The sequence below is a fragment of the Uloborus diversus genome, chromosome 3 (genome assembly GCF_026930045.1).
Source record: "Uloborus diversus isolate 005 chromosome 3, Udiv.v.3.1, whole genome shotgun sequence".
NCBI lineage: Eukaryota > Metazoa > Arthropoda > Arachnida > Araneae > Uloboridae > Uloborus > Uloborus diversus.
In genome coordinates this window covers 135,156,027-135,165,866 of record NC_072733.1, presented here as the reverse complement: position 1 = coordinate 135,165,866, position 9,840 = coordinate 135,156,027, and positions in this window count along the sequence as shown.

Genomic DNA, 9,840 nt, shown 5'->3' with positions numbered 1-9,840 from the left:
AATACCTGCTACAAAGTGTTTGCTGCATAATACACTGCTATTAGAAGGAATCCAATCTTTTCGCTTTAAAGCATTCATCCATTGTGTTCGACGAACAGGATCCCTTGGAAATTTGAACATCTTTATTTACTGACATCGCATTTGTTCCTGCCCTCATACTACACCCGAAAGCAGAACAGCATGCGCTCTTTTTCCGAAAATTTTGCGCCATTAAAATTCTTGATTAATTTTAAAAAATCAATCTAAAAACAGGTCAAACTGAGCAATTCACCGTAAGATGCAATGGAAATGAAACTTCCGCCGGAAGTAAGGTGGGTACTCGTGCAGCCCTGCCACCTAGTGTTCAAAAGAGTAAGCATGGCTTGGAATTTGGGGTCTACTCACTGGGTCTACTCTGTCAGGATCGCTCTTCCTGCATTGACCGATTTCCCTCCATTGCCACTTTAAAATAATAAATATTTTGCTCCATGGAGCTAATATCGAGGGGAGATGGCGCGGCGGCGAAGATCAAATGAATCCGGGTTGCCTTTTCCTGCCATGTCTCGCTCTTTCTCATCGGCACAGGCAAATCGGGTGCTCAATGCTTTTCTACGAGAATTTGTCAAACTTTCCTAGCTTGTATCTTTTCTAAATTTATTTTAATTTTCCAACTGATGGGAAAAATCATTTTACCATAATATCCAAATGGCCGCATTTAAAAACGGCCAACATTGGAGGCTATTTAATTATTAAAATTGAGTATTTTCACAGAGCATACTTATTTGATCTGAGAGCTCCCGATCAATGATTTTCTGACTTTTTACAAGTTTTTTTTTACTTTTTAAATCTTTCAACAACAATTCATATAGTGCTATGTATATAGCTTACTTTATAGCTAAAATAAAAAATGTGTCAGCATCAAAATTATTATTTTACTAAATTTCATTGAAATTTTTATGTGTGGGGGTGTATGAAAATTATGATCAGTATAACATTGTTCCTTTTAAATAAAAGAATCTTGTGAATATAGGCCCGTCAATTAGGGGGGGGGGCAACTTTTCGAATATTACAGAATTCAATGTAAGAGGGGGGTTTGCTGTTTTTTGGCAAAATTTGCATTTTGCAAAATTTGCCCAAGCGCCAGAAAACTTTGAAATGACCGGCCTGCGTGGATATAAAATTTTAAAAAATGTTTCAATACATACATTTTTTTTTTCTGTTTTGCAATAAAAAAAAACGCACTAAAAATTTTTTTTATTCATAAATAAATACATTTCAAGAAATAATTACCAATCAAATATATTTATACATTTGGACAATGGACTATAATATGTACATACATCAATAGTGAATGATAAAAACTATACTGGTCAAAAGCATAACAAAAATTTAAAGATTAAATTAGGTTTGTTAAGCTAATTTTTCAGCAATTATCACCTGCAGAGAGCCTTTAATCTTTTAAGTCTATTATTCAAAATTACATTCATGATTTGATGGCAAAAACATTCAGAATGTAGATTTCTGCATTAATAATGCATGAAAACTACTTGATACAAAGAAATTTTTTTGGGTACTTTTCAAGAATTAACTCCACATTGTTGCTAAAGTGCATTTAGGACAAAATTTTCAATAGAATTTGCTATTAAAGGTTCAAAAAACGTAATAGCTATGATCTGACTTTAACACCGGAAAGCTTCAGATAATGCTAATTGCTGTAAAATATTTCAATTTAATGATCACACATAAAATTGTCTGATATCAAATTTTCAGTTGAATTAATCAGTACTAGAAGTCAGAATTGTTCAGATAAATAATAACTTATCTGCAGATAAGCTCCTAAAAATATGACACTTAAATTAAAAAAAAATATATCAAAGTTATTAATTGATGCAGAAAAAACCCATCATATTAAATAAAATAACAGTTTATCTTGAATTCCGCACTTGCATCAAACAATATAAACAACCAGCCAGCAAAATATGAACAAAATATCAAATATGACATCATGCACAAAGGTATATTAAACAAAGGCACACATGCACATCAATAATCACACTTAAAATTTTACAATAAAAAACTTCTAATAGCACAATCTTCTTATAAAAAGTCTACAATATTTCCAAGTTAAGGTCAACTGACATAGAACTCCAAGGTTTTGATATTATTATATGTAGTTAACACAGTGTTCATCATGAAACAAAAAGTCACCTAATATGGTACTTCTGCAAACAATATAAAATTCAAGATAGTTCTACATGCTTGGGGGAAAATTTCCACTAGAACAAATGAGTTGTCACTTTAGATTTCTGATAGCACTATATGAATAAATATGAAATAAGAAGACTACACAGAGCCAGAATAGTTCATTCAAAGTTGAGCTATTGTATGCAGTAAAAAACAATGCTCTTCATAAAATTAGAATACATCTAGCACAGCACTTGGAGATAACACTAATTTCTCCAAAATGTCCTTTAAACAGGAAATGAGATGTAATTTTGGGTTACCGAGAAGCCCCAGAAGAAAATCACACTTGAATGAGTCAATATTAGACTTCTGATAGCACTACTTGATGCAAAAAGTCCACTGAATTTCATATGAGAAGACAACTGAGTCAGAATAGTTCTCTCCATAGTAGAGGTATCATAAAACGCAGTAAAAAACATGGTTCATAAAATGGAAAGTCATCCAGCATGGCACTTGAATAACTAACCTGTGAAACGAAGGTTTATCCTTTGATCCAGCAACATCCGATCTTTTGTGACAACCTACAACGCAGCAAATTGCCATATTGAATGATGAATTAATTTAATTTTCCAGAAGATATGCGAAAGAGTTCGTATCAAACAGTCAGCAGAAGCGCTTGTCAGCTTGTCACATCGGCCTCATAAGCACAAACAAGCCTCTGTAGGGTTGCCGGTTGGCAGGTCTAGAGTCCCTATATGAAAACGTAGTTTTCAGAGTTGCGACAACAGCTACGCTCGGAAAGCGCAACCGGTTACAGGGGACGATAGGGTTGCCGCCGAGCTGCAAGATTGGCTCCTTGTTCGCTTTCGAGTTTCTTTTAAAAAAATAGTCACAAGCGGGAGCGGAAAGAGAGGCTGAAACGGGTTCTGAAGGATGTAAGCACGCGCCCCGCGGATTCGAAAATGCATGCTGTCAATAAATGAAACGCTCGATTTTGATTTAAACATTAAAAAAAGATAAAATGGGCCTGTGTCAGCAGAATTAAAAGCAGATTTTTTTCTTAAACCTTATTCTCTTTAATACGATGAATTTTAAACTAATCAAAAGATTCCGAGACAACGAAAATTATATTATAGTTTTAATTGATTCAAAATGAATAAAGAAATAAAAACTGATTAAGAATATGAAAAAAAATTAAATAAACAACAAAAAACGAACATAAAAAATTGCTTGTTTTTGCTACATTGAAATAAGCTGTATAAAGATTTTTGAACATAGAAATATTTCTTGTATTAATATCAAAAGCATTACGTCTTTATTTTTATTTTTTATAAAAGGAAAAAAATACAATTTTCTGATTTAAATGGAACAAAGTCTAGCAGTAGTTTAAAAATTCCGAAAGGAAATATATGCCTGGGATTCCCACCTACGGGGGGGGGGGGGAGCTGTTAAGAGTGTGGCACATATGTATATGTAAAGGAAAGTTTGAAAGAGTAATACTAGAAATATGTAGAAGCTTAAAACAAGGTATCCTATCCAGGCCCAGATCTATTGGGCCTCCCTGCAACAAAATCTGTATAGCCCCTCCCCAGAGACCATCAGTGTATATTTGTAACGTTAAATAAGTCTTAGTGCTAGTTTTTTTTTTCAATTTTTTTTTCTTCAATTTCATAGGCCGTTGGACCCCTTAAGACGTGGGGCACCCCCACACTGCGGGGATCCTATCTCGCTCCCCCCTTCCAAAAAAAGAGATTAAGAGCCTCTGAATATTTCAATGGTTTAGTGGGTACACCTAGTTAATAGATTAATTTGTATAAAGTTGAAAACTGAAATGATATTAATCAGAGGTCATTTTTATTTGAAACTAGATGCAGATAGAAATATCCAGAAATAAATTGGGAAGTTAAGGGGGGGGGGGGGCGTGTATTTTGACACATTATATTTTTTCAACATTCGTATATGCATAAGAAACAGATGTCTCCATTGTTTGACATTTATTTCTTGAAAGTACACTATCTATTATTTAAAATTTTCAACATTTTTATACCAAAACAATACTAGAATGAAAGGAGTTAGGTAGTAGACATTTTTTTTAATGAAACAAAATTAAAACATTTCAGAGCACCAAAAAAGGACTTGTACGTACTTTGAATTTTTATGAGAAAGCAAAAACTAAAAATTAAAAACTATTTAGCATGAGGAAAACTCATTTATTTCGTGCTAAGTTTTCAGGTCAATAGCATGATATTATTGTTGTAATCTTGTTGCTGTTGTAAACAGCATAGATCTCTGTTGTTCAATTTATTTTTTGGTGTTATTGTATCTATAAACTTTATTTAAAACACAAAATTTCCAGCATTTTCATCCGAAAAAGAAAACATTAGTTTAATTAAAAACTTCAGTCACTAATATGCTAATTTTCAAAAAGTGCAACTTTGCTGTCACATGCCTTTTGCAGTTAAATCTAAGGAATAATTTATTTTTTAATTTCAGCAAAAATATATCCATTTAAATCTGCCAACAGTTTTTTTTTTTTTTTTTTTTTGTAACAATTTTTATTTTTTTTTTACTTTTTTGGTTCGCAGTATGTGAATTCTCACCTCCATGTATTAGAATTTAATTAATTCAAAATAAATGAAGTGATAAAAAAAGGGTAAGAAAATGAAAATAAATAAATGAACGACAGATAATGCACATTAGAAATTGCTTGTTTTTGTTTCGGAAAGGCAAGCGTTATAAAGAGTTTTAAATCTAAAAATATTTCCTGTAACCATCTAAAATGCAATATTCATAATAAAAATGGTTTTCTATTTAAAAAATTGCATGTTTAAGTTTACCCTGTACAATTTTCTGATTTAATTGTGATTAAGTTAAACATTAAATTAAAAATTTGAAAGGTAAATATGCAAAGGAAAATTTGAAAGCATAATACTAGAAATAGGTAGATGGTTAAAACGTGGTAACCCCCCCCCCCCAAAAAAAAAAAGAAAGAAAAAATACCAAGAACCTCTAAATATTTTAGTTGTTCAGTAGGTAATCATGGTTAAAATATTAATTTGAATAAAATTTAAAATTATTACTTTAATTTGATGTAGATAGAAATATTCAGAAATAAATTGAGGTGTTGAGGGGGTGTAATTTTAAACATTACTTATTTTCAACTCATATGAATAAGAAACAAATGTATCTATTGTTATTTATTTATTTCTCTGCATCATACATCTATTACTTAAATTTTGAACAATATTTTCACATCAAAACAATATTACAAAGAAAAAATCATTCACAGCAACAGTAGAGGACTTGTACTTATTTTCAATTTTTTGTGGAAAAGCAATGTTTACATTTAATTTTGACAGATATTTTAAATACAACTTAGCATGAAGAAAACTCATTAATTCCATACTAAGTCTTCAGGTCATTACCACATAAAAATTACAACCAAAGTCTCTAATGTTCAATTTATTTTTTGGTGTTGTTACATCTGTAAACTTTATTTCAAACACAGAATTTCCAACATTTTTACAAGAGGAAAAAAAAAAAGGAAACAAAGACATTTTTCTCAACTAGGCAATCAAACTCAAATTCAGGGTACCGAAACAGGATTTGTAGTTTTTATAGATTTTGGGACAAACGATTATTATCAATAACTGCTTAAGTAACAAAATAGGCAAAGATTAATCTTTCTGTTTTCTGAAATGCAACGTAACGTCACAATATTTAGATGTTCAAAATGTAGTTATTATTACCAAATTTTAAAAAATTCCTTACTCCAAAGTATCATTTTCTAAAATTAATAATTATGGACAAAACATTAGTTTAATAAAAATTTTCAGTCACTTATAAACATAAAGAAAATAAATTTTGTTATAGGCTTTATTCCCATGTACTCAATCAGGGAGTTTCGATTAGACAGGGCAAAATATACTGATGCTTGTAATTTATTTTCTCTTATAGGTACTATTCGTGAAGTGAATTTTTATGAAAAAAAAACTCCCTTGATTGAAATAAATTGAATTTTTTGTTCAGATTTTTTCATATAGATTGTTATTCCATTCATCACCCCATATCATGGATGGATGAACACGACGTATGTTCTAATATCCTGAAAAATGCTTCCAGAACTCAGTCAGAAACAGAACAGGTACACTGACAGTCAGAAGTGGACTAAGATAACAGTTGCTACCAATCCCATCCAAAATTGGAGCTATTTGCAGTTATTCAAAATCTGTCCTGTAGTTTAAGTGGGGAGAAAAATCTCTTTTTGAGAGGGGGGGGGGGGTTCTGGATAATTACAGGAACAGAATAAGCAGAAATGAACTGTTCATTTAATGCTGAAATAAGGTATAACAATAAACAAACCTAAATACATTTTTCATGATTTTATGTATACCTAAATTTTTTAGCCTTGCCTTAAATACCAAAAAATTTATTATAAATCTGAATTGAAAACAATATTTTTACATGACAAACAAGCATAAACCTAAAGAAAGCACTTGATTTACAAAACAAATTCAAAACTCTAAATTTAGAGAATCAAAACAGAATTCCAGCTACTATTTCAAAATTTCTGTTGCAAAAGTATTGTTTGTTTAACCTCTTTACATTTCAATATTATTATACAAATGAATGATAATAAATTTGATAATAAGTGTAACAAATCAGAAATACAGCATTGTCTGTATGAAAAAGATCAAAATTTCATTTAATTACACTATTTAGCATTTAAGCACAAAATTTTCGTTGGTTTGTATGTCGTAGTTGAAAGTGATTTCTGGACATCCTTGTAAACTTAATACTGGAGATCATTCTATTATACAATTTTTAAGCAAACAGTACAATATTATCATGAGTTTTCTAGAACATCTGCATCAGGACTACAATTCAATTAGTAGTTCAGCTTTCTTTAAGTGTTGCAGAATATCTGGAAGAAACTTAAAAAACATTAAGGGCAAATAAATTTAAAAACTGAAGTAAAACTCTTCAAATGTGCTAAATCATCAATACGGCTGATGTTTTGAATTGGCAGGAATGTTTTTGAAAGTAGTTCATAAAATTATAAATGGAAAATAAATAAAGACACTTTAATTGAAATAGAGCTGTATTTCAACTACTTTGCATTAAGTGTGTTGTAAAGTTTAATTTCAAATAACAGGGTGTTTTAAAAACACATGAAAAAGTAAAACACATATTACAGGGAATATTTTAATTCATCCATCTCTTTTGACTAGCATAGATTGTGTTTTTCATTCATTTATGTACATAATATTATGTACATATTTTTTAGTGTGCATCATCTTTGCTCTTAAGAAGACAAATCATCAGTTTATGATGACTAAAATAAGTAATGATTGTTCGTGATTCCAAATTTTATAGGAACCGTGAGAAAACTTGCTTGTTTTTCCTGCATTTCGCTTAGGAATATCCACAGCGAAATTGTAGGGGTAGGTGGGGTATGTTGGACAGTGGGGCACATTGTTCAAGTCCCAATTATTTTAATAATATTAATATTTTTTATTTTATTTTCTGACCAACAAATAGCTCCTATGGTCCTACAAATCCTATCACGAAATCACATGGTACAGTTATATTGAACAAATGTTTTTCCAGAAAGTGTTATTTCAGCAGTCCTGAGTAATTTTCAGAAAACTATAAATTAATTTTTTTAATGGTTTTAGTCAAGATTGAGGAGAAAAAAAATTAAACTCCTGTCTTAAACTTTTACGTGAATGCCACTACCTCATCAAAGAGCTCACTCGTGCTTGTGATTGAAAAAATGTAAGTGCATACTGTAGAAACTATTTATAAACTGTTCTTGTTTGGCTTTAACATATAAATTTAAGTGAAGTAAAAATATAGAGAATGCAATATAACTGATGCTTAAATTTAGATTCTTTAAAATAAAGCCACATTTTTCAGTAAATTCATTCATCTATACCAGATATTTCAGCTGGCCACATGAATCAGTTTTGAAAGCCGTATGTTGGGCACCATTGTCTTAGAGCATTTGAATTCCCCTTTATTTCAATGTTCTATTTCCTGACAAAAGTATTGATTTTCTAAAGCCTTTAACAAATTAAGATAATCTCTGATAAATTGAATATTTGTTTATTTATACATTTATTTTTATGAGTGGTTGAAATGAACTCAGATGCAATTGAATTACCTTTTGAGTGGGTGAGGCAAAATCACGAACATGTAATAAATGAATATAAATAATGAAAGAAACATTACTTTTAAAGTGGATGCATTATAATAATAATAATATAAGAGAAATAAACAACTCTGATTTAAAGAAGCAGTTACTAAAGACTTTATTTTGCATTGATTGAAAACATCGGATAAATATCAAAATATCCAATATATATCAAAATATCGGATATTTTCGAACCCAGATCTTTACGGATAATCTCAAAAACCCATTATGAGCCTTTATTTTAAAATGCCACACTAGTTAAAATTTTAACTCCACATTAATCGAGATAGGATTATTTAAAAATCATTTTTCCACCAAATATCGAAATTGTTACGAAATTGATGTGGGGTGAGAGCTTCATGTACTTTATTTTTCTGCTGATCTAAAAGAGTAGAATTCTTCTAAAGTTTGAGTTCAAGAAACGGGTTGTGTCATAATGACACACAATAGACGCAAAACATGTTAATTGTTCATCAAACACTTTTGAATAGATTGTATTTCTTATTCATTTTCTTACATAAAATTATATACATGTGTCCACTTATAATGATCATCTTCTTCCTTCTTAAGAAGAGAAATGATCTGTTTACAATAACTAAAGTAAGTAATTACAAATGTACATATTGATCTCTGCGCTGCCTAAACGTAGTACATGCAACCATACAAAATGAGAAAGAAAGCAAGAAGAGCGCAAGGTCTCACTTTCCTCCAATATCTGAAGGCAAGCAAGCCACTATTTTCCTTCTAACCGACATTGCTTATCCCCACCACTTTTCATCACACAAAAAGGTTGGATATAACTTCAAAGCCCTTGCATAAAAAGTTTCACTTAAAAAATCCTTGATTCAGCATTTTATTATAAAGTATTGATATTTCAACCCGCAAAACTTTAAATGTACCTAATTTCTGACAAACAAGAGCTTTGTGGCTGGGAGGACTTTTACAATCTCAAAAACCCATGATAACAGTCCTTACCTCAAAGGTAATTCAAAACTTGTTAAAACTTAACTATGTATCAATCATGGCAAAATTATTTAAAAATCATTTTCTCAATAAAAACAGAAATTTTTACGAACCTGAAGTGGGGTGATAGCATGCACTTGATTCTTCAGGTGATAAAGAAATAGCAGGTAAAGGAAATAACAAGGCAACCTAAAAATTAGTAAACCCTAATTAGAGCATAATAAAATGTACCAACACACTACTTGAATCGAACTTGGAACACCTCAGTTTTCTGTTTATGAGGGAACACACAGCGACTGGCATGCTTGTTGAATAAAAAGGAGTAAATTACCAAAATAACCAAAACTACCTACATTAAAATTTTCATAAATTAATACATTTTAAATTGGCTCGCTCAACCTAAAAAAATCGATAAAAACTGTACTGTGTGTCAAGCAAGTGTTGTACTTCATATCCACCTCAAACGCTTTGGCAAATTCATGAGGTCACATTAATTTCATAATCGAACTGACATTTTT